The sequence below is a fragment of the Elephas maximus genome, chromosome 24 (genome assembly GCF_024166365.1).
Source record: "Elephas maximus indicus isolate mEleMax1 chromosome 24, mEleMax1 primary haplotype, whole genome shotgun sequence".
Lineage (NCBI taxonomy): Eukaryota > Metazoa > Chordata > Mammalia > Proboscidea > Elephantidae > Elephas > Elephas maximus.
Genome location: NC_064842.1, coordinates 3,984,500 through 4,008,675, shown reverse-complemented (window position 1 = coordinate 4,008,675; position 24,176 = coordinate 3,984,500). Strand labels below are relative to the sequence as shown.

Below are 24,176 nucleotides of genomic sequence, written 5' to 3'. Positions count from 1 at the left end.
GCTTAGAGTAGATGAGTTCTCCAAAGGGTAAATAATAAATTATTAGAAAGCAAATTGTATGTGATGGCAAAGATCCAAGCACTGAACTATCCACAGCCTAAAATGAGAAAAACATTTGCAGCAAGAGAACGTATAGAGATTTTTTAAATAGTCCATGAGATAGCATTGTGTTTCTTTTTCCAACAATAATTTTAACAAATATTCTGAAGTCATAAATTTCCCCTACCCTGCCTCCTCTTCAGATTAGATTTTCTTTATTTGCATTCATTTTTAAATTGAGTTCCTCTATCCATTTACAAAATAGTTTACCTTCGAATTACTTCTCTTCAATATCCAATACCACAGTCTTTGACGATGATTTATTTCTACTTAGAAACATAACATCTATGAATGAGTTTTATCGGAAAACTGAAAAAAAGAACCTCCCAAGTGGAAACACTAGGGAAACTACGATGTAAGTCAGTGACTTCTGTAATAAATAGCTCGTCACGCTCTCCCTTCATCTTTCAAGATTACTAATTTTGTTCTTAGGAGCCCTGGAGAAGCTTTATGAACAGATGGAGTTTCTTTCTGGAAGAACTGCATTCTAAGTTAGGGATTATCTGGTTAAAATAGGAGTATATCCATGTTAGGGTATTTTTGTGGCCTGACACAGTTGACAAAGGTGAAAGACCAATAAGACACAGAAGACGTTCTTTTTAGCTTTGTGATTGTACAGGCAAAACTCACACAAACGACTGTAAACTGGATTTCATATTCTTACTGATATTCTTAAAACAAAGCAACTAATTACTATCTAACTTATATCTTCTCCCTCAGGTACAGATAGCGAGCATCTTTCATTTGTTCAGCATTATCTGCCCAAACTAAGTTCTACCTTAAACGGAAATCTTTATTCTCTCCTTTTCATAGCATAATTGTTTCCATGGCAACAACAAAAGATGTAGTAGTGTATTCTCTGCAGCAGGTGAAAATAATCATAACATATTGATAAACCATCTTAAAATGGCATTTTCATGTAAATGACCCTATAACAGAAGAGAGAGAAGAGAAACAGAAGGAAATAAAGTGGCATTCAGAAAGCAGAAGTACATGGAAGAGAATAATTTTCAGTGGATTCAATGTCGTTTAAAGAAGGGTCAAATAGAGAGGATTTCAGATAACCAAGCCTCTTGATTAAACATTGTAAATGAAGAACATTTCCCGAAAATTTACTGAAAGATGACGGAAGAGAGTTCCCTGTTTCAGGAGTACAGGCAATCCACTGACTGTGTTTCAGTGCCCCTTGCAAACTCTTTAGAAAAAAAATCAGATATGTGGAATAAGCATAATAAATATCAGAAATGACTCTGGGGCTTGTCTGCCCTATTAGAAACACTGTGTGAATCTTTAGAAAAAGCTGTATAGGTAATGCTCACTGGTTTAAATTTAAAGAATACAGTTTGAACCCTGCATGGAAAAAAAAAAAAAACTCTTTACCATCAAGTCAATTCTGACTCATACTAACCCTATAGGGCAGGGTAAAACTGCCCCATATGATTTCCAAGGAGTGGCTGGTGAATTCCAACTGCTGACTTTTTGGTTAGCAGCCAAGATCTTAACCACTATGCCACCAGGTCTCCCCAAAATGAGCCAAAAAAAAAAAAACCTGTTGCCATCAAGTCGATTCCAATTCACAGCAACCCTATAGAACATAGTAGAACTGCCCCATAGAGTTTCCAAGGAGCGCCTGGTAGATTCAAACTGCTGACCTTGGGTTAGCAGCCGTAGCTCTTTAACCACTACACCACCAGGGTTTCCAACTGAAATGAAAGGGGTTATCATTTTAGCAAGGCGCCCTGGTGGGGCAATGATTAAGTGCTGGCTGCTAACTAAAAGGCTGGAGGTTCAAACCCACTAGCAGCTCTGCAGGAGAAAAGACCTGGTGATCTGCTTGTGTAAAGATTGCAGCCTGGGAGACCCTAAGGGGCAGTTCTACTCTGTTATACAGGTTCTTTAAGAGTTGGAATCCACTCGATGGCACAGAAAAACAACAGTCATCTCAGCACATCCCACCTCTATCTGTTCTCAACTCTTAATGCAACTATTCATCTCATGAGGCTCAGCAGCTGCTGGAGCCAACTGACAAAGTATACCTGGAGGACACGAGCAAAGAGCTGTCAGCCTCCTCCACGTGGGGCTGGCCGAAGCACATGGGCAACACAGACAAGTCCTAGAGCAAGGAACTGAATGAGGTGGGTCCTGGGAAAGGCTTGGCCTTCGGAGGTCCTTGGATCCCTGGAGGGGGTGGGTGGGTCTCTCATGTCCTTAGTGAGATCCACAGTCTCTGGCCTCTAAGGAGATAAGGTGGAGATAAACAAGTGGGCTGAATTTTCTTTACAACCCCCACTTGCCCAGATTAGAACACAGGAGACTGGGGAACTAGAATTCCTCACAAGGAGAGAGAAAACACAAATGAACAATATTAGGAATGAAAGAGATGAATATGGATTCTACAAATCCTAAAAAGACAAGGGCATTATGAAAAACTTAACAACCATAAATATGATAAAAAAAAAAAATCTGATAACTTAGATGAAATTTGACAAATTCTTTGAATGACACAAATTAATAAAAGTGACTAAGGAAAAATAGACTCTGTCCATATTAATTACATTAAAATCTTAATCATGTTATGATATTAATATTTGTTATGAATTATTGATAACAGTAATCAAATTTATTGATAGTACTAATAATTAACAGTTGAATGATTGAATTTCTAATTTAAAACATTCCAATAAAGAAAGCTCTAGACACTGGTGAATTCTATCAGAGATTTAAATCTCTTTAAAGAGGAAATAATTTAGCCTTACATAGCTCTTTCAGAAAATAGAGGAGAAGTCTTGGTAATTTGTTTCTCAAAGGGGTAGAGGGTAGCAACTCTATAACTACATATATATTAACCCACTGCCATCGAGTCATATATATTAGAGAGCTGAACAAATAAGTATAAATTGTAGATGATCAGAACCAGATTTCTCACTAACAGAGAAAGAAGTTACAAATAAGTAAGTGGTTGGGGAGACTAAACTGAGCCCCCAAGACATTGGATTAGAATCAGAAGTGTCAGTGTGAATTTGTGCATGTTTAAAACACATACAGAACATATATATAACAGTGTGCTGATTCCACAAAAAACGAAAAATAGAACTACCAATTCCACCCCTAGGCATTGACCCAAATGACTTGAAAGCAGAGACTCAAAAAGAGACTTGTACTCCAATGTGCACTGCAGCTCTGTTAACAATAGCCAAAAGCCAGAAACAGCCTAAATGCTCATCCATAGATGAATGGATGAACAAAATCCGGTACAAACATGAAATGGAATACTATTCAGCCAACAGGAGAAACAAAGTCCTGACACATGCTACAGTATGAATGGAGTTTGAAAACATTATGCCGAGTGAAATAAGCCAATCACAAAGGACAACTATTGTATGACCTCACTTACACAAAAAGACAAGAACAGGCAAATGTATAGAGAGCAAAGTTTATCAGTGGTTAACGGGGGCTGGAGGGAGGGGGGAAAGGCGGGTTAATAGTGATGGAATATTTGCATTGACTAAGGGTTCCACGGTTAATTATTGTAACTACTGACAATAAGTTGTACACCTGTAAAAAGTTGAATTGGCAAAAGTTGTGTGATAGGTATATTTGTAACATTGACAAAAAAAAAAAAGAGTAGCTGCTGAGGCTGCTCATATACAACCAAACATCTCATGGGAGTTGGTTCCTTGGTTTGGAGGTTTCGGGTCATGGTTTCATGAGATTCCCTGTTAACTGACCTAATAATGTGTTCAGTGCTTCTGTTCTGCCTCCTAGTTCATTGTGTTATGCCTGGGGTCTTAAAAGCTTGCAAGCAGCCACCCAAGGCACAACAACTGCTCTCTACTCACCTGGAGCCACAGAGGAAGAAGAAAAGCCAGGAATAGAAGGAGGATATGGAATGTGTGGCTAATTGCATCCATGAACAACTGCCTCCTTTGCCAAGAGACCAGAACTTGATGGTGCCTGGTTACCATTACTCGACATTTTGATAAAAAAGCCCATAAAAGAATCTTGGTCAAAAGGAATAAAATGCAGAACAGAATTTTAAATTCTCATGGACTCTAGATTTTCTGGAGCCATGGAGGGTGGATGAACCCCTGAAACTATTGTCTTGAGACAGATAATCTTTAAACCTTAAACCAAAAATATCCCCTGAAGTCATCTTAAACCCAAACAATAGTTTAGCATAATTAGTTAAAAAAAGGGGGGGGGGGCCCACCTTGCACATTATGCTCTTTTAAGAACTATCTATAAAACCAAACCCACTGCTGTCGAGTCAATTCCGACTCATAGCAACCCTGTAGGATAGAGTAGAACTGCACCATAGAGTTTCCAAGGAGAACCTGGTGGATTCGAACTGCTGACCTCTTGGTTAGCAGCTGTAGCACTTAACCACTATGCCACCAGGGTTTCCAAGAAATATAAGAACTATCTATATGGGGTAAAATTGACAACAGCAACTCAAAAGATTAGATGGGAACTTTAGGGGCAGAGAGTTTATGTTAATGAGGGAGGAACAACTCAGAAAAGAAGGGTGAGAATTGTATAACTCTAAGAATGTGATCAATCAATGTCACTAAATTGTACACGTAGAAGCTGTTGAATTGGTGTGTGTTTTGCTGTGTTTATTCTCAAAAGAACAATGAAATAAATAAAATTTAGGGAAAAAATATACAGAAAGGTATAAAATCAAACCAGTAGCTGTTGAGTTGATTCCAAATCACAGCGATTCTATAGGACAGAGAAGAACTGTCCCATAGGGTTTCCAAGGCTGGCAATCTTTACAGAAGCAGACCACCACACCTTTCTCCTACAGAGCAGCTGGTGGGTTTGAACCACTGACCTTCTGGTTAGCAGCCGAGTGCTTAACCACTACACTACCAGGACTCCTTTCAGAAAGGTACAGATATAAAAATTGATATATGTTTACACATGAGTTAGTATACATACATACACACCAAACCCCTTGCCGTCAAGTCAATTCCAATTCATAGCGACCCTATAGGAGAGAGAACTGCCCCATACAGTTTCCAAGGAGCGCCTGGTGGATTCAAACTGCTGACCTTTTGGTTAGCAGCTGAGCACTACATACATACATACATACATATCCTTGCTCTGCCAAGGAGCAGTGACAACCCCATAGCAAAGCACATTCCCAATTCCCAAATCTTGGTATCTAATACTGTTTTCCAATAAAATGAACCAGAACTCCTTACAGAAATGGCAGATTCTACAGTTAGATCAGGAAAAATATAAGACGAGCCTTGAGCATCTGGCAGTACCAGAGAGAAAGTGAAAAGAAAGAAAGAAAAGGAAAAAAAAAAAAAAAAAACATACAGGAGAAGAATGGAGTTCGTCAAAAGAACACAGGAGCCAAGCTGGAAAAGCTCCTACTAGCAAAAGCTGTAGCAATTTGAGCAAAAGTAAACTAAACCAAACCAGGATGATAATAATAAGAATAGTATTATTGGGTTATAATCAACAGAAAATATCCATGAGTCCATATAGACATAATTAAATGATTAAACAAATAAATAATTGAGGGCTAAGGAACAAAATCTTACAGAAAATTTTGAATAATATACATAGATAGTTTTCCACCCAGGAGATTGAGCTCAATTCTCCTCCCATCGAGTGTGAGATCAACTTAGTGAATTGCTACCAAAAAAAAAATAGAGTATTGAAAGGGAAAACAGTAACTTCATGGTGAAAAACCATGTGATAAGCATGGTCAACAAGGTTAACATCACCAATGATACGTCATATTAATATCATGTGCCCTCAGATACCATGTGACAGGAAAGAAACAGCACCTATGTGATACTCTTCCCCCAAACTCCAGCCTAATCATAAGCAAACATCAGACAAACTCAGATTCAGAAATATCCTATGGAACACTTGACCAGTAATATTCTTCAAAGCCATCAGGGTCGTGCAAAACAAGAAAAGACTAAGAAACTGCCACACATCACAGAAGATGGTGGAGACATAGAGACTAAATGAAGATGTGGTCCCTTGGATTTGATCCTGGGACAGAAAAAGGACATTAGATAAAAACTAAAGAAACCTAACAAAATATGGACTTCAGCTTATAATAATATATCAATGTTGGGTCAATTGTTGATATAATAACGTATCAATGTTGGCGGTAACACTGCTGGTGGGAATAAATGATAAAATCTGAAAAAGTCAGCAATTTAGTTAATAGTATTGTACCAACGTTATTTTTTTGTTTTAACAAGTATACCATGGTGTCTTACTCATCTAGTGCTGCTATAACAGAAATACCACAAGTGGATGGCTTTAACAAAGAGACATTTATTCTCTCACAGTCCAGTAGGCTAGAAGTCCGAATTCAGGGTGCCAGATCCAGGCGAAGGCTTTCTCTCTCTGTCAGCTCTGGAGGAAGGTCCTTGTTATCAGTCTTCACTTGGTCTGGGAGCATCTCAGTGCAGAAACCTCAGGTCCAAAGGATGCGCTCTGCTCCCAGCACTGCTTTCTTGGTGGTATGAAGTCCTCATGTCTCTATGTTCACTTCTCTCTTTTATATCTCAAAACAGATTGGCTTAAGAGACGCTATCTAATCTTGTATATCTCATCAATATAACTGCCACTAATCCATCTCATTTCATCATAGTGATAGGCTTTACAACATATAGGGAAATCACATAAAATGGTGGACAATCACACAATACTGGAACTCATGGCTCAGCTAAGTTGACAGATATTTTGGGGGGACACAATTCAATCCATAACACGTGGTTATGTAAGATGTTAACAGTAGGAAGCTGAACAACAGATATAGGCAATAGGAGAACTCTTTGTACTATCTTGGCAACTTATCTGTAAATCAATATTTATTCCAAAACAAAACGTGTACACGCAGAGTAGGGCTCTAGAGAGACATCCTTCCTTGTCAGTAGCCCCATGAGTTCCCTGGCATTACTTGGGCTCTGTCTTCCCCATGTGTGTCTGGCGGTGCCTATCCTGCTCTTCTCAGAGCTAATTAGATCTTGGTTCCACCCTACTCCGGTACTGCCTCATTAGCATAACAAGAGGAAAGCCCGATTTACAGGTACAGGGGTTAGGATTTCAACACATATTTTGGGAGCACACAATGCAGTCCATAATAGGGAGGAAAAAAAATGATCTATTTAACAAAAGTTCTCCCCAAACTGTCCAATCGGGAAAAAAACATAAAGAAATAATTCCATCTAAAATAAATTTCAGGTGGATAAAGTGTTAAATATAATATCAATATTTTACTAGGTCTTCCCCGAAAGGCCTAGATGAAATCTAATAAAGAATTTTTGCGTGGCAGCGGACACTATAAATAAAGAGAGTAAACAGACAGTAGATTTAGAAAACATGTTTGCAGTGCAGATGACAGATAATGGTTTAAAGTTGTAATTACATGAAAAGAGCTTTAAAAATTGACAAGAAACAGATAACAACCTAATAGAAAAATGAGCAAAAGATATAAATAGACAATTCACAGACTAGCAAATCAATCCAAATGGCCAAAAAATAAGTGTAAATGCTTTTTTCAAATTCACTAATAGAGAAATGGTAACGGAAGTCACAGTGAACCGTCACTTCACAATTATCAAACTGGCAACAATTTTAAATAGTGATGATTCTGCTGGTGGCGTACACGGAAAAGGTACTTCACACATTGCTGGTAGATGTGTAAATTGTTACCGTTTCTTTAGAAGCCAGCTGGCAACATTTAATAAAATTAAAAATATATAAACCTTTGACCTAGCAATTCCTGTCCTGAACATATATCCTATAAAGTTCGTCCACCAGTAAGCAAGGAAATACGTCTTCCAATGTTTATAGTAGCATTCGTTTGTAGTGGCAAAAATGTATACACAAAGGATTAAATTATAGTAATTCACAGAACATAATATTATTCAGCCACACCTGCTGACCTAGAAGGATTTCTAAGAGTGTTACTGAGTGAGAAAAATAAGACGCAATTTTTTTTTAACAGAGTGCTGAATATGGTTCCATGTTTGTAAAGCATAGGAAGGCTTTCTCTCTCTGTCAGCTCTGGGCGAAGGTCCTTGTCATCAATCCTTCCCTGGTTGAAGAGCTTCTCAGCACAAGGACCCCAGGTCCAAAGGACATGCTATTCTCCTGGCTCTTATTTCTTGGTGGTATGAGGTCCTCATGTCTCTCTGCTTGCTCCTCTCTTTAATATTTCAAAAGAGATTGTCTCAAGACAAAATCCAATCTTATAGATTGAGTCCTGTCTCATTAATGTAACTACCGCTAATTCCATCTTATCAACATCATAGAGGTAAAATTTATCACACACAAGAAAATCATGTCAGATGACAAAATGGACAATCACACAATACCGGGAATCATGACCTAGCCAAGTTGACACGTATTTTTGGGGACGCAATTCAACTCATGACATTCCATCCTTTGGCCCCCCAAAATTCATGTCCTTGTCACATGTAGAACACTCACTCACATATACAGACAAGTGTATTATATGTATATACGTGAGACGTGCTTAGGCAATCATGAGGAACGAGAGAGAAGAATACATGTAAGGCTACACTGGTTGAAAGAGCTTACACTCACTAATGTTTATACTCCTTAAGTTGGGATAGGAGAGGCAAATATGGAAGGGAGAAGAAAGGGAGAGGGCAATACAAGGAAAGAAAGGATTACACTGAAGGAAAGCATTATGAGTGTAATATATAAGTTTATGTGCATATTCATAGAAACCAGTAGATTACTATCTTCTAGCTTGCATAGGCAATATACAATAATACACATATGTTATCCTTACCTATATATTCAAAATATATACTAAATTATGTCACGTGAATTGTTATGTATTTATACAAGAATGTATAGTAAATCACATTTGTTGAGTTTGGTGTCCTAAGTACTTTCTATATATTAACTTCTTTAACCTTCACAAAACCCCATGAGGTAGACACTATTATTATATCTATTGAACAAGTAAGAAAACTAAGGGTTAACTAACTTTCCTAAAGTTACACGATTATTTTGCTTCAGGGCTAGGAGTTGAATCCAGGCAGTGTGGTCTTGAAGCCCTGGCTCTGAGTCACTAGACATATTGGCTCTAACCAGTTTATATCCAGGATATATCATTAAGCTAAATACACAAGTTGAAATGTAATGTGTGTAATATGATCCTATTTCAGTAAAAATAAATAAGTAAACTCCAATGGATATGTATGTTTATTTGAGGAAAAAGAAAGGTGTGGAAGTCTAGTCTGTAGGTTATTAAGTTCGTTAGCTATGGGGGCAGGGATGAACATGAAGGCAACGGTGAGGGCAATTAGCTTTGTTTTTATCGATCATTTTTGATAGGCAGCCAGGCTGCTTATCAATTATGAATCACTGAATTTTGTGTGTGTGTTTCTCATCTGGGGATCTTTGCATATTGAAGCAATATTTGTTCAGTGGGAATTCCAGGCATGAAAAGCTTTATGAAGGAGGCGGCCTTTAATACATAGGTAAGAATCTGAGAGCTCAGAGAACTAGCATGAGAAAAGCTTGAAGTAGAAAATGCAAGACATCTTCAAAGCACCTTGGTTAAGGAATCTGGGCTAGAGCAACAGCTGTGTATGGAAGCAGTGTTGACAAACCTGGAAGATTACATAGGCCTGGGTAGCTTGAATGCCGGAAGAAGGAGCATACTGTTCACTGGGCAAGTGGGCTGGGCACTTGCAACACTGAGCAAATCTGCGAACTTAAAATTGTGAGCTAATGCTATGAGAAGCTGCGATGGATGCAGTGTGGAGAGCTGACACATCCTGGCCTTGGTTCCAGTCTGGACTTGCTAGACCAAACACTGCCCCACCCCACAGATTTTTGTAGTGCGTGTAGCTCTTGTCACTTCTGTTCCACAGATGCCTGGTGGTTCCAGTGAGTCAACAGAATGTCAGGGCAGGGCTGTGCCTGTCAGAAGCACTGGTCCCATTCAGGATGCCATCCCTGACTCAAGAAGCTCGTGCCCCATCTACTCTGCCAGGAGCAAAATTAATACCCTCATCTACAGTGGAGCCATTTTTCCTTTCCCCTCCCTTCTTCTTGCAGCAGCCTTATTTCTCCACCCTGCTGGATTTTCCTGGAACTGATTGAGAAAATCCCTAGAGCTGGGGTGTAAATTGAGCCCTTCTTCTCTTTGGATCTGAATGACAAGAACATCAAAAGAGCATGGTGTAACAGGCGCAAGACACCATGTGAGAATCAGTCTACGAGCCAAGGAGTGCCAAGAAACGCCTAGAGCTTCTTGAAGCTGAAAGGGAAATAGAATGGTCTTCTCCTAGAAAAGAGAACATCGCCCTGCTGGCACCCTGAATTAGGACTCTTAGCCTCCAAAACTGTGAGACAATAAATTGTTCTTTAAAAGAATAAAGATGGAAGAGTGTGGTACAGTGAAGGGGAGACAAAACAAAACAAACATAATGTAAAATTTAGAGTAGAGATATCTGCGGTCAAATGTAACCACTGCACCTGAATCACAGAGCTTTGAGCCGCCTCTCTTATCCAAATGTTCTCACCTGGAAATAGAGGGTTTAGCACACTAAAATGTATTTCTTAAATTTACAGTTTCTCTGTGTCACTCCCATTATTAGGAAGAATAGATGTCAAAACAAATCTAGGAATTCATTGCTTATTAAAAGACACTCGCTGGCCTAGCAGACTTCAGCTAGAGCATTCCTAGATGTCAAATCTGTTTATAACGTGGCAGCCCCCTAACCAGGGTACTCAACTACAGATAATGATTGCTGTGAAGTCATTTAAAGTAAAATCTTGTCATCTTTCCATTCTCTAAATGCTTCAGTGTAACCTGATTCAAGCTATAAAATAATACTGAAGTGACATACTTGTGGCTGGAGGGGAGATTTCAAAAGGCAGTTCATTCCAGGGTCGCTGAGCTGGCATGTTGTTGCTAGAGAATCTAACAGTCGTCCTCTGTCAGATAGCAGGACACAGGAAGATGTCTGTGTAATAGATGGCTGTCTGGACGCAAAGAGCTGGTTTATGTCCAGGAATAAATTTCCTTCCTCATCAACCATACAAGGAAAAACAACAACAACAAAAAACGAACTAAATCTTAAAGTTCCTAAAACGCAAGATCGTTAATTCGGAAAGGATTTATAAGGCTGTTTTACAGTAGTAATGGGACCATTAAAAGTGAAGAGTTATATTTTAGGGTCACCTCCTTTAATTTCAGAATCTGTAAACTGTGGGAAGCTTTGTGTTCACAGGCATACTATCAGTGCTTAGATGCTGTAATTGAGTTGTTTCTCTTTTCACTCCTAGCAATCTTATTTTATTCAAGCGACTGTACAACAGTGGAGAAAGCCACTTTCAGACTTACAGCCTCAGGGGAGAAAAGGGGAAGAACAAAAGTAAATCACTTGCTTTTGAGTTTCAAAAGCCAAACTCCTCATATAAACATTAAAGTCAGAAAAATTACAATGTGTGAAATCAGGTTTTTTTTTTTTTTGTCCTTTGCTTTTCCATTTCAGAAAAGATAAAGATTATCTGCCCTGAAAAATACAAGGAACATCAGGGAGTGAAAGAGAGATTAGATCCTCCTGAATTCCTAAGAAGGGGCCCTATACCCTGTTTCCACCCTAGGTCAAGTCAAGTTCATTACAGGAAAATCAAATTATATTCTTAAACATATGAGTTTGGAGTGTGAGAATTGTAAGCATTCATAAAATTGCTGCAAGCATAATTTTTCACTGTCCGAAGATAGATGACTGTTAAAAAAAAAAGTTCTTAAAATCCAATATCCAACTATCATCCATCAATAAAAATATACATTCTGTCTCAGGCTGGGTTCTCTAGAGAAGCAAAACCAGTAAAGCATATAAATTATACAGAGACAGAATTATATCAAGGAAATGGCTCACACAGTTGTAGACGCTGGAACGTCCCAAATCCATGGGTCAGGCTGGCGGCTTCTCCTGATTCACATAGCCCCAGGGCTGGCGAAGCCAAGATCAGCAGGGATCTTGCTCACAGGCTGCAAAGAGCGATGAATCCCAAGATGGGCAGGCAAGACGGCAGGTAAGCTGCTGGCTCAGGTCCCAAGAACCAGAGGTCAGATGAACAGGAGCCAGCTGCAGGATCCAGAGTGAGCAGAAGCCCAGGAACCTTGCCAGAAATTCCACTTATATTTGATGCAGGCCACACTCCCAAGGAAACTCCCTTTCAACTGACTGGCTAGTCACAGCAGATCCCATCATGGAAGTGATCACATTATATCAAATCTCTTCACAGATGTGATCACATCATCAAACGACTGCCAAACTACATCATAAGTGCCAAGTCCCTGAGAATCATGGCCCAGCCAAGTTGACACACATTAATGATCACACATTCTGTGATTAAAAAAAAAAGTTGGAATCATTTAAATTGTTTATGATTAAATCTTCCCATAACTACTGAAGCATTTGATTAAATTAGAAGATAAGAATTAGACAGACCAGGAGACTTATAAAATGAAATTAGAAGATAGTACCACACATATAAGGAGGCCTGGTTGCACAATGATTAAGGGCTTGGTTGCTAACCGAAAAGGTATTTGGTTCCAACCCCCCAACCACAGAAGAAGAAACCTGGTGATCTGTTCCGGTATAAGTTCACAGCTTAGAAAACCCTGTGGGGCATTTCTCCTCTATCCTATAGGATCATTATGAGTGAGAATTGACTTGGCAGCACACAACAGCAACAATCCCATATATGACATGTAAATTGCAGATTCTTTAATCCTAATAATTTTTCCTGAGAATATGTAGTGGAATTATAGAATAAAGCACAAAGAAAATTTTCTAGAATACACAAACTCAAATGAGTACTAGCCTTCAATAATCACATCGGAAAACCACTGAGATGTCAAGATTCTGATACGGAAAATATTTTGGAATCCCTCTTTTAAGGTTGGCTTCTGAGGAGGTATATGGGACCCACGTGAAAATAAGTGTTGTCAGTAGATTTTAACCAATTTTCAAGCCAGTCAAGAAAAGCAGTCTCAACTTCTTTGTAATCACACCTTATCTTTCATTATTGACAATATTTCCAAGTTTGATACTTTTTCGGTAGATGTGGTCCCAAACATTATTGAGGTCACAGCACAAAACTAGCCCTTAAAGAATGAAGTCATATCTCCGTCAAAGTTATCTAAAACATCACAGCTCCGAAGGGTACCTAGCAAACTACCCAAGGGTTGGCAGAAAAGGTAAAGGCACACACATTCAACAAGGGACGTTCAATACTATGAAATTTGACCAATAAATCCCTGATGACCCCTGAACTAAATTCTCCTGATTTTTTTTTTCTTGATATGATATGGTGAAGAAATTGTGGTCTCTTTTTTTAAAAAATGATACAATAATATTGTCTCAAAAAAGGAAGACAAGCAAATACGAGAGGCAAGCCAGCTGGAGCGTTCTCCGTGGGGAATAACCAAACATACTGAATAATAAAGAACGCAAGAAGAGACACCCTAGGAGATACCTGTAAGTCTCTTTAACAATCTTCCCTCAAAAACAAAAATAATTTTATGTGGTGTCTCTGAATGCTACCTATCCTCATCTGATTCCAACCATATAGAAGATGTGTTAATTAAAACATATTCCAAATGAGAATTGGAAATATTATTTTAATACTTACGAGCAGAGTGATTTTTAAATATTTAACAAACTTTAGCATATTGGCACTGAATATCAGAGCAGGTGCAGCAACTAATTGGCACCAGCTATTAAAAAAAATGACTTTGTCATACTGGACATCTTAGTTTCTGAGTGTTTTTCAAGGGAAGAAATAGCTCCTTTTTACATACAAATACTTGTTGTTTTTCTTTATATATGCTGTTATTAGTTGCCATCGAGTCACTTCCAACTCACGGTGATCTCATGTGTGCAGAGTATAACTGCTCCGTAAGGTTTTCAAGGCTGTGACCTTTCAGAGGTAGCTCACCAAGCCTGTCTTCCAAGGTGCCTCTGGGTGGGTTTGAACCACCAACCGTTTTGCTAGCAGTCAAGTACTTAACTGTTTGGGCCACTCTAGTTAAGAAGTATAAAGTCCATTATTGCAACCTCCCCCCACCCTTTCTTTTTGGAAGGTTTTGCTTTGCTTCAGAAATGGTAAAATAAACCCTTAGAGTAAGTAATTTTCTAATGAAGTAATTTTATCCATTCACAAGATTTATGAAGCAAAGAGATGTCACTCTACTGTACAGATAGTCTATGAAAAGGGCGTCCTAATTGCTTGAGTATAAATATGAAGATTACATGGAGTCTGGTTCTGTTATGGAAAAGTATACCACATGCAGTTACTGATATCAGTGGACTAAGGACAAGAGGGCTCATTTTATCGGGTACTTAGGGCGTAAACCAAACACCAAACCCGTTACCAGCAAGTCAATTCCGGCTCACAGAGACATAGGACATAGCAGGTTATAAAAATTACTCGAGAAATCACAAGGAATTTCTTAGATGGCTTTAAAAAAGAGAAAAAAAACATGTTAAGAGGGAATTGCACGCCACGTGTGCTTCCCAGACCACACTAGCATCTTCTGTCACCTGCAGCAGCCTCTTAACTCTTTCTGAGTCTGCTCTTGACTCCGCCAACCCATCGTCCATGTAGCAACCAGAATGATCTTTTGAAAACAAAAGCCTGGTCATGTCCCTTGCCTGCATAAAAATTTTCAATAAGTTCCCGTGGCTTGTAGAATGAAAGACCAAGCCCTCAGTATGACTATACAGTCCTGAGTGATGGGCCCTGCTTATTTCTCCAGCCTCATCTTGAGCTCTTCTGTGTTTTACTCACTGTTTCCCAGCCACAGGGCTGAGCACTCCCAGTCACTGGGCCAGTGCGTGTATCTGCTCCGCTCTTCTTCACTGGCTCTTTGCTACTTTAAATCTCACCTTAAATTTCACTTTTAGAGAGGCCTTCCCTGAATCTCCACTTAATTTCTTTCGTATTATTAGAAACTCAAGGATTTAAGTATTTGTTGGGTTTCAGTTCATTGTAATTATTATGCTGCCCAAATGGTCCCATTTTTAGCTAATAGTAGACTTTCTTTTTGGTTCCATAATCCTTCTGACACGACATTACTAGTCTTGGCACCTTCCTCACCATCTGGCACGATAAGGTACTCCATGTTCATCTTGTATATTTCCTTCCCCACACCTGGAATCATCCATTTCTCAAAGATGCCTTTTTTTTTTTAAGTGGGAAAACCATAGTTTGGGTGCTAAGGATTGTCATTGCTACTGGGCGATTGGTAATTTTTTCTAGGCCTTTCCAGTGGACACTGCTAGGGAATATATCTACATCATATACAATGTATTACACACCTACTCTATCATATATGTTTTTGATCACATATACACAATTTGTCTCTATATGGATTATGTAGAAATATATTACGTATATAAAATACTTCACAAGTTAATATCAATAGTTCCAATTAAAATTCAGAACTGAAAAGTTTTGAGTTAACTTCTACATTCATCTGTATCTCATTTTTCTCTCTTTCAAGAATCTTGAGTCCCGAGGTCACAGGGAATGATAGGATAAGCCATAATTACTCATTTGCTTTATCCCACATTACACGCAAAAGAATCTCAAGATAACAGCATTACGAACAATATGGTTCCTGGCTCATTGGTTTGGTGAGTTCTTTGGGTCTAGATTGCTCTAGTTCCTTAAGACCTCACCAAGAGCCCCTTGCACTCCTGGATTGGGTAAAACCCCTCCCAGTTTCATCTACTGTTCTCAGATTGGTCTGCCATGCTTTTCAGGAAATACTGTTAACTATTTGGGGTTTGTGGTGTTTACAGAACAATCAGATGAGCCATTTCTTCCCTTTGCTTTATCCAACACAGACTTTGTATTTTTTAAACCCACTAAATATCTGATACCCAACAGAGACCTTAGATTACAAAAACAAGTCTCATAAATAAAATTATATAACTACTTTTTTCACTATAAAGGAAAATTAAAGTATGCTATGAAAGCTAGTACCTACAATATTTTGCTTTTCTTGCTCTTTTCCCTGCCTGGAATGTTATTTTCCCCTTCTGTTCCATCTCTTCCAAAGGTTAGAGCTTTGTGCCAGGTGCTATTGCTTTTGTCATTGGTTGTTGTCAAGTTTGCTCTGATTTATGGTGACCAAAGAGCTATGGCTGCTGACCAAAATGTCGGCAGTTCAAATCCACGAGGAAGCGCTACGGGGCTGTTCTACTCTGTCTTATAGGGTCACTATGAATTGGAATCAACTCAACAGCAATGGGTTTTTGTTTTTTTATGGTTTACAAAGAAAAGAATGTTGCCCAGTCCTGCGTTATCTTCATGATCAGTGGTGAGTCTGTTTTTGTGGCTACTGCATGAGTGCCTCTCATGGATGGTTTCCCTCATTTTTCTTGCCCTGGCCAACTGACTGGAAGAGATCCATATTTATGCCTATTCCCAAGAAAGGTGATCCAACTGAATGTGGAAACTATGGAACAATATTATTCATATCACACGCAAGCAAAATTTTGCTGAAGGTCATTCAAAAATGGCTTCAGCAGTATATCGACAGGGAACTGCCAGAAATTCAGGCCAGTTTCAGAAGAGGGCGTGGAACCAGGGATATTATTGCTGATGTCAGATGGATCCTGGTTGAAAGCAGAGAATACCAGAAGGATGTTTACCTGTGTTCTATTGACTATGCAAAGGCATTTGACTGTGTGGGTCATAACGAATTATAGATAACATTGCAAAGCATGGGATTTCCAGAACAGTTAATTGTGCTCGTGAGGAACCTTTACATAGATTAAGAGGCAGTTGTTCGGACTGAACAAGGGGATACTGAATGGTTTAAAGTCAGGAAAGGTGTGTGCCAGGGTTGTATTCTTTCACCACACCTATTCAATCTCTATGCTGAGCAAATAATCCGAGAAGCTGGATCATATGAAGAAGAACAGGGCATCAGGATTGGAGGAAGACTCATTAACAACCTGCATTATGCAGATGACACAACCTTGCTTGCTGAAAGTGAAGAGAACTTGAAGCACTTATTAGCGAAGATCAAAGACCATAGCCTTCAGTATGGTTTGCATCTCAACATAAAGAAAACAAAAATCCTCACAACGGGACCAATGAGCAACATCATGATAAACGGAGAAAAGATTGAGGTTGTCAGGGATTTCATTTTACTTGGATCCACAATCAACGGCCATGGAAGCAGCAGTCAAGAAATCAAAAGACCCATTGCATTAGGCAAATCTGCAAAGGACCTCTTTAAAGTGTTGAAGAGCAAAGATGTCACCTTAAAGACTAAGGTGTGCCTGACCCAAGCCATGGTATTTTCAATCGCATCATACACGTGTGAAAGCTGGACAATGAATAAGGAAGACTGAAGAAGAATTGATGCCTTTGAACTGTGGTGTTGACGAAGAATATTGAATATACCACGGACTGCTAAAAGAACAAATAAATCTGTCTTGGAAGAAGTGCGGCCAGAATGCTCCTTAGAGGCAAGGATGGCGAAACTGCGTCTTACATACTTTGGACATGTCGTCAGGAGGGATCAGTCCCTGGAGAAGGACATCATGCTTGGCACAGTACAGGGTCAGCGAAAAAGAGGAAGACCCTCAACGAGGTGGATTGACACAGTGGCTGCAACAATGAGCTCAAGCCTAACAACGATTATAAGGATGGCGCAGGACCAGGCAGTGTTTCGTTCTTTTGTGCATAGGTTCGCTATGAGTCGGAACCAACTCGATGGCACCTAACAACAACCTTACCAAACATGGTGTCCTTTTCTAGTGATTGGTCTTTCCTGATGATATGGCCAAAGTAAGCAAGTCGAAGTCTCACCATTCTCACTTGTAACAAACACTGGTTGCATTTCTTCTAAAATTGATTTGTTCATTCTTTTGACAGTCCATGATATATTCGATATTCTTCACCATAACTACAGTTCAAATGTATTAATTCTTCTGACCCGTTTCCACTTTCTACTGGGACCTATTACACCTCCTGCTCTCACTTGCAGTTAGCTCACCGTAGAACAGAGTGCTGGTTTACAGGATGTAAATGGAAGTGTTCTAAGTTATTTTTAGGCTTTGTTCATAATAACCTTCCACACGTGATCCATTATGTACTTTATCTTTCTTCTGGTGTTATGTTCAAAAGCCATTCGTATTTACTTTTACTTTGACTTCATGTGTGTGTGTTTAGGTGCATCCTTTGTGCATTCTTCTACTTAGGCCAGGCATTTTAACGTCAATTTGTGGGCACTCTGGATATATTCATATGTATTATATATTTAGCTAATTTATATACATAATTATATACAGAAATTAGCTTCGTGTTCCATGATATAATTTGTAAATACATAGCCCATTTTGTCATTTGTCTTTTTATGGTGTTGTCTTCCAAAATATTTTCAGGTAATCAAATTTATTAATCTTTGCAGTTTTGTTTGTGGTTTTCGATTCATGCTTAGAAAAACTCCCCACCTTGGGTGTTATTTTTTATTTGCCTAAATCTTTCATCCGTCTGTGTTTATGTGGTAGAAGCCATAATGCAGGGAATAGTCTTTCATTTTTTTAAATTGTTGCTCAGTTATCACAGACATCTATTAATCCTCCATCTCTTCTCACGGATTTGAAATGACACTTTTATTATATACTAAGTTCTCACGCGTATTTGGATCTATTTCTGGATTTTATAGCCTGTACTATTCATAGGTCTATTCAGGCAGTTATACATCATTGTTTTAATTACTATAGCTTTATAGAATGTTTTATTATCTTTTTTGTCATATTTTTAAATAATTTCCTGGCTATTATTTTGTGCTTATTTTTTTTTTTTCTATAAGAATGTTAGAATCAGTGTGCCTAAAAAAAAAAAAGTGCCTAGATTTTAAAAAATCTTTTTGCTATTTTTATGAGGAGTATGATAAATTTATATGTTAACATAGAAAGATGGTATCTACCCAAGAAAATGACTTTCCTTTCCATTTGTTCAAATGTTCTTTTATGTCCCTTGGTTATTCTGAACAATTTTCTTAATATGAATTTTGCACACTGATAGTTACATTTTTTTACTACAGATTTTATCCCTTTTGTTGTTGTTATAAACACAGTCTTTTTTCTCACTATATCTTATAATTGGTGATTTTACATATACTTGAAGGCTGCTGATTTTGATACCTTAATTTTGTATCCAGCCACCTTGGTGGTTTTTTCTTTTTATTTGCTACAGTTATTTGATTAATTCTCTTAAGGTTTCTATGTACATAATAATATCATCATAAAGTAACAAAAATTTTACTGCCTCCTTCCCATTTGTATGCCTTTCATTTCTTTTTTTTTTATCTAGGCGCATTGGCTGCTACATTCAGACCAGTATCAAATTTACCCGGACGTTAAGATGGACACTAAATTATAGTGGTGATGGTGACATCTTGTCTTAGTCCCACCCTTCATGGTAATGCTTCAATGTTTCCCATTAAGCATGATGTTGACTTTTGATTTGAGATATATTTTTAAATACTCAAGACATATACATCCAACCTGATTTTATTAAGAGTTTATGTTTTTAAATCAAGAATGGATGTAATTATTATCAACGGCTTTTGACATAACTATGTTGTTTTTCTCCTTTCATGTACTGATATGGTAAATTATATTAAATAGCTTTCCTAATTTTGAACAATCTTTGCATCCCTATAACAAATTCCATTTATTCTATTTTCTTTCTTTGCTGCTATATTCTCTTTGCTGATATTTTATTTAGGACTTTTAAGTCTGTAAGTAAGATTTTTCTGTAGGTTTTTCTTTTTTTTTTTTAATTTATGTGACTGGTATCCCTGTGATCTCACTTCATAAAAAGTATTTTGAATATATTATATTTTGTCAGAATTGTTTCTCTTCCTTAAGGTACTGGTAGAATTTACATGCTCTGCTCGAGCCCATCGTTGCAACCACTGTGTCAGTCCATCTCCTTGAGGGTCTTCCCTTTTTCCCTGACCCTGTACTCTGCCAAGCATGATGTCCTTCTCCAGCAACTGGTCCCTCCCGATAACATGTCCAAAGTATGTGAGACGCAGTCTCGCCATCCTTGCTTCTAACGAGCATTCTGGTTGTAATTCTTCCAAGACAGATCTGTTTGTTCCTTTGGCGATCCATGGTATATTCAATATTCTTCACCAACACCCCAATTCAAAGGCATCAGTTCTTCTTGGTCTTCCTTATTCATTGTCCAGGTTTCACATATGTGTGAGGTGACTGAAAACACCATGGCTTCAGTCAGGCACACCTTAGTTCTCAAGGTGACATCTTTGCTTTTTAACACTTTAAAGAGACCCCCTGCTGCCAATTTGCCCAAGGCGATGTGCCTTTTGTATAGTTAGTTTTATACATTTATCATTCATTTCATTGAAGTTCTTAAATTTATTTATATAGAAACTAGCTATCAGACTAATTATCAATCCTTTGTAAGTAATCTGTCTTTTTACTCTGGCTGCTTTTAAGATCTTCTATTTAATTTACCTTTGATGTTTTACATACGATATAGGCAAATGTAGTTTCCTTTTTACAAACCTGCTTGATGTTTTACATACCTCTGTTTCATGGCATTCATTATTTGTGGAAAATTCTCTGTCATCATTTCTTTGAATCGTACCTTTTCTTTATTCCCCCAAAATAAAGCTCCAGTTAGATACATGTTGTGAGTTCTTATTGTACTCTCCGTATCTTTTATCTCTTGTATTTTTCATCCCTTTGTCTCCCTGTGCTGAACGCTCTATGAACAATTTCCTTATACTTATCTTCCTGTTCATTGGTCTTCTATTCAGTGTTTGAGTGGTCCTTTGAGTTTTGTGTTTCAATGATCATATTTTTTAATTGCTAAAATATGTTTTGATTCTTTTTCAAACGTGTCTGTTAATTTTTCATAGACTTTTAATCCTTACTCATTTTTATTCCATTTTATATTGTGAAATATTTCATATAGAATTATTTTAAATATTGTCTCATTCCAAGGTCTCAAGTCCTTTGATGTTCTGTTGGTTCCTCATTGTTTCCCCTATTGACTCTTGATCATACGGTTTGTTTCCTTTGGCATTTGGTAGATTTTGATTGGAAGCTCACACTTGTTTACACTTAATCCTGAGGGCCTAAACTAGCAATGTTTTCCTGCACAGAGAAGTCAGGGTGCTTAGGTCTTTCAATGTCTCAGTTTAATGAAGGAGTTTCCGGTTCAGAGGGAGATGAGGATTTACCCTTCTAGCACTGGTGTTTGTATTTGCCTCCAGGACAACCTTCATGTTTATATTTGCTCAGAATTCTGGGTTCATCTTACAGTCTTACTTTTCTTTGCTTTAATGTTTTCCCTTTGGATCTCTCCTAATTTCTGGTAATCCAGCAGTACATTAAGTATCTCTGTTGGAATTTACTAAGTTCTAAAGCAACAAAGCTAAATCTCCAGGTGATATAAATTAAGAAAAAACCTATGGTGGTGAGAAATGATTGAAGCTCCTTGAGTAAAATGCCAATGGGAGCACAGCCCTCTGTTGCTAGGACTTTTAACAGAGAGGAAAAAATTTCCACCATGTAACCATGGGATGCATCATCAAGAAATGAACAACCCAACCCCAGGTCATGAATGGATTCAGAGTTACCTTCCAAAGATTCCTGGAGTCTGTGTGGTTTAAGTGTGAGTCTGCATTCTTAGAAATCTCAAGCTGAGAAGAAGACATGAAAAGCAGTTCAGAACCAGTGAGTCCCATAGGACATGAACTTAGTCCACCAAAGAAAACAGCCCATAAAGACACCACCAGAGTCCAGAGCACACAAAAGACTGCTGCAAGAAATTATCCCTGGCAAAGAGAAATTTGAGGACATACCATGAGGGAGTTCGATATATTAAAGACATCCCAGAAACTCAAATCCCAACAAACCAGAGAATTCACACTTGGGAAACTAGAGATAAGAAGGAAATTGGAAAGGAACTTTAATTACGTTTACAGTATACAATGAGAAATTTACTGACTAATCTAAGATTGCCAACTGGCAAGCGCAAACCAGGCACTATAACCGCCACAGCACGCCCTACTGACTTCTCACATTGTGGCTGAAAGACAAAGGTTGAAGATGACTATATTAGTCCACATTGCTCTAGTTTCAGAGTTTACAACTCTTTCTTTAGCTGATATTCTTACACTTGGTATCACAATACCATCAAAGCCACCTACATCTGTATCATTAGCAGGGCAGGGAGATAATTGTGGGTTTCCGCCAGCCCTGGAAATTTTATCTCTCTGAGAACTTGTCTATTACACTGTTCAGGATGGCCATAGAAAGAACAAGGGAACACGCTCTTATCAGTTCATGGAAAAATTACCAGATGGGCTCCTTGTATAAATATAACCTCATGACAGGGATGTGGGAATGAATGGTGTTCCTGGCTGGATGTGGTTTACTAACTCACATCATATTTGCATTACAAGTCTGAACAGTCAATTTTATGAGACAGACTTATTAAATTTTATTAGCTGTGTGTTCCAGTTGTTTTATTTATTACACATTTCTGGATTCTCACTCTTTACACGGAGCAGCATCATGGCTACCTGATCAACTCCTTCCTGTGTGTTAATTTTAAAATAACAGTTTATAATTAACATCAGCACCGTCTGAGAGGCTAAGAAAGGAGCACTTTTGTTATTTTACGAGGCTAGCATTGCTCTGAAGCCAAAGCAATATTTCTCATGAACATATACGCAAAAGTCCTCTACAAAATATTAGCATATTGAACCCGACAATGCATAAAAAAGGTAATACCTCACAGCCAAGTGGAGTTCATCCCAGAAATGCAAGACTGGTTCAACATTCAAAATTCATCCATTAAAATTCACCCTATTAACAGACTAAAGAAAAACACACACACACATACATACAATCACAACAGTAGATGCAGAAAAAGCATTTTAAAAAATTCAAATCTACTCATGATAACAACTCTCATCAAACTAAGAATAGAAGGGAACTTTCATAACCTGATGTCCTCCTATAGGGTCGCTGAGTCAGAATCAACTCGACGGCAACAGGTTTGATTTGGTTTGGTTTTTCATAACCTAATAAAGGACATCTACAAAAAGCTATCGCTAACATTATCTTCAATGATGAAGAATAAATACTTTCTGCCTAAAACTAGGAACAAGGCAAAGATATTTACTCTCACCAGTCCTATGCAACATGTACTGAAAGCCTTAGCCAGTGCAATAAAGCAAGAAAAGGAAATAAAAGGCACACAGATTGGAAATGAAGAAATAAAACAGTCATTATTCACAGACGACATGATTATGCACCTAGAAAACCTAAAGCTTTTACAGAAAAAAAATCCTAGAACTAAGAAATGAGCTTAACAAATTTCCCCACATACACATATTTTTAAACTCTTACATATCTAGATACTAACAATGAGAAATTGGAAATATAACTTTTTTAAAGAATCATTTACAATAGCTCCAAAACAATGCAATATTTAGGTATAAATCTAACAAAAAAATGTGTGGAATCTGTATGCTGAACACTACAAAACACTGGTGAGAAAAAACAAAGGACAGCTAAATAAGTGGATTAGAAGGCTTGATATTTTTAAGATGTCAATGTGCCCCAAATTAATCTATAGTTTTAGCACTACCCTAATCAAAATTTAAGCACAATTTTTGTAGGTACTGTCAAACTGATTCCAAAGCTTATATGTAAAGGCATATGATATCGAAAACAACTTTCAAAAAGGACTCACAATACCTGATTTCATGACTTACTATAAAGCTATACTAATCAGCAGTCAGTATGGTATTAGTGAAAGTACGTTATTGTTACATGCCATCAAGTCAATTCCAACTCATCACTGCCCTAGGCTCTAACCTTCATTGGGGAAACCCTGGTAGCAACTCAGTGGTTAAGAGTTACGGCTGCCAAGCAAAGGCCTGGCAGTTCAAATTCACCAGGTGCTCCTTGGAAACCGTATGGGGCAGTTCTACTCTGCCCTACAGGGTCACTATGAGTCAA

General features: G+C 38.1%; 1 protein-coding gene across 1 annotated transcript in view; it reads right to left on the bottom strand.

The window, feature by feature from the left end:
• KCNK2 (potassium two pore domain channel subfamily K member 2) overlaps window positions 1–24,176 on the bottom strand; it is a 237,172-nt gene that overhangs the window by 186,390 nt on the left and 26,606 nt on the right. The window lies entirely within an intron of this gene.